This window comes from Megalopta genalis, unplaced genomic scaffold, assembly GCF_051020955.1.
Source record: "Megalopta genalis isolate 19385.01 unplaced genomic scaffold, iyMegGena1_principal scaffold0052, whole genome shotgun sequence".
Taxonomy (NCBI): Eukaryota; Metazoa; Arthropoda; class Insecta; order Hymenoptera; family Halictidae; genus Megalopta; species Megalopta genalis.
Window position 1 is genome coordinate 227,501 of NW_027476121.1, and position 2,500 is coordinate 230,000.

Sequence of the window (2,500 nt, forward strand, 5' to 3'; positions counted from 1 at the left end):
AGCAACACAAAAAAAAAAAAAAAATAAAAAAAACACAAAAAACCCTTAAAGCAAAAAAAAAACCGTTTATCGCGCCTCACCAATATATCTTTTATAAAATTCGATATCCTCTCCAAATATAGATCTTCGAAACACTCGCAAGACGATTACAATCGGTATAACTTTAACGTCCGTCCGAAAAGTACTTTCGGGGACTAGACGACCGATTGATCTCGTGCGGTTTCGCTATTCGATCATTTGAAGAGAACAAAAAGATATATGGGGCGACCGACAAACGGTTTTCCCGTAGAACCAGACTCGCGATTGCGTTGACACACACATCATAGCCACACCAATAGAAGAGTTTTAGGACGGTAACCCGGGTGGGGTGTTCTTTACTCAGAATATGTGCAACATCGGATCTATATAGCCATCGATACAATTCGTACACAAATGTGTCGTACGAAGAGAGAGACTTTTTTTCCTCTGGCAACATAACGGTAAGAGACATCCTTCCACACTCATAGGTTCCACTCCCTGGGGCTATGATATATATATACATATAAATTCAAATTCGAAGCAACGGTCACAATTCTACTCTATATTTTTGCGGGTTATGTGTTCTTTCGTTCAATTTCTTTCATGCGTTCGTTCGATCTCTGTACACAGTCTTCACATAGGACAGACTCGTGTAGTACGCTTTCGTGGGTTAAACCCATCTCGTTTCATTTCAGGCGACGTCGGGAGCGCGTTGAAAATGTACCAGTGAAATCTCGATAGTTCTACGGATACGAATCGTCCCGAAAAAGATTTTGTCACCGCTTCGAAGCGGTGTTTCAGACGGGCGGACGTATATAAAACATATACGACACACGACACCGCCTTCCACACTCACGCTAGTTCGAACACGATTTCCATCTCTCTCGAAGACTGTTAGACGTACGTAAAATTTCTCAATATTCATAGGACCGCGACAAACGCCGACGAAGCGCCCATCATTCGCTCGTACGTATATAGGCAACAAGTGCCATCAACGCAAGCAGTTTATAAGTACGTAAACGACCCTCAGCCAGGCGTGGTCCAGGAATTGTATCCGTGGACCGCAATGTGCGTTCGAAATGTCGATGTTCATGTGTCCTGCAGTTCACACGTTGACGCGCAATTAGCTGCGTTCTTCATCGACCCACGAGCCAAGTGATCCACCGTTCAGGGTAATTTTTCCCTTTTATTCTCTCATATATATAATGTGTATTTGCTATCCACCACATTTTTGTGTTATATTTCGGAACAAGCCGATACCCGAAGAGCTCCAACCAGCGCGCGAAGGAGATTCGGGAGTCGTCGTACAACGACATAATTGTCCCTTAAAGAACGAGATATTTCCGTCGAAACCATATATATATGTACGAGCAAATCCAAAACCACTGTTTTCTTGCAAGTTCGACGGTCGGAGCGAATAGAACATTGAAAAGCCTTCTATCGAAGAAACACAGAGAGTATATCACCTCCAAAAACGACGGGGATATGGATATTCAAACTGGACAATTATCAACCCGATACTGGATTCGAAAAGTTTCTCTCTCCTTTCGTCGTTATTTACACCGGACGGACTCACGGCCGGCTCTAGCTGGGTGTCATATATATATACGTCCCACGCTCATGCTGCCACTAGCGCGCAACAGAGTAGGGTGTCAATGACAACGACACAGCATTGAAACGAGCTACACAAGCCGGTCTCTCTTGATACCAATGTAAACGAGCATTAAGTTATCTTCAGACTGCCCGATATTTTCGTCCTTTGGACTTTCCCAACGATTCCTTTTTTTTCTTTTTTTTTTTACACCACAGCGAAGACTTGAGGAAGCGTGATTAGCACGCTCGCATCCCTCCCTGTCCTACTACAACTGTGTGTGTGTGTGTAAAGAAAGAAAAAAAGAATACATTTTGGCTTTCTCTCTATCGAGAAGATGGCCTACGCAACGCAGATCAAAGGCCTAATACGTGTAATATAATACGCGTCTGGCCGTGTATAAATCACGCACGAATGATCTGGTCGGGCCCACTCTTCTCGTACGCTTATTTTTCCGTGTTGAGGCACTATCATAAAATCACACAAACCCCAACACGTGTGTGTCTTGGAAGGAAGATGGCCTACGCAACGCAGATCAAAGGCCTAATACGTGTAGTACACACGTCTGCCGTGTAAATCACGCACGAATGATCTGGTCGGGCCCAACTCTTCTCCACCACACCACATCCCAACTTTGTACATTTTTATATATTTTTGTGCGTTGGGGCACCTTCATAATCACAAACCCCAACAACACATATATCTCTCTCTCTTTGAAAGATTTGTTGTGGCCTACGCAACGCAGATCAAAGGCCTAATACGTGTAGTACACACGTCTGGCCGTGTAAATCACGCACGAATGATCTGGCGGGCTCAACAATATCTTTTTTTTTTATATGAATTCTTATCCACAAACTAATCGAATTCATTTTCTCTCCTCCTCTCCTCTCT

At 43.7% G+C, this 2,500-nt stretch overlaps 1 non-coding gene across 1 annotated transcript; it reads right to left on the bottom strand.

Annotated features, from left to right (window-relative positions):
* Positions 1-1,038: 1,038 nt before the first annotated feature.
* LOC143261436 (5.8S ribosomal RNA) lies at positions 1,039-1,193 on the bottom strand. Its single transcript, XR_013035565.1, has one exon. It is a non-coding gene; the product is annotated as a 5.8S ribosomal RNA (ribosomal RNA).
* Between the last annotated feature and the right edge of the window lie 1,307 nt (positions 1,194-2,500).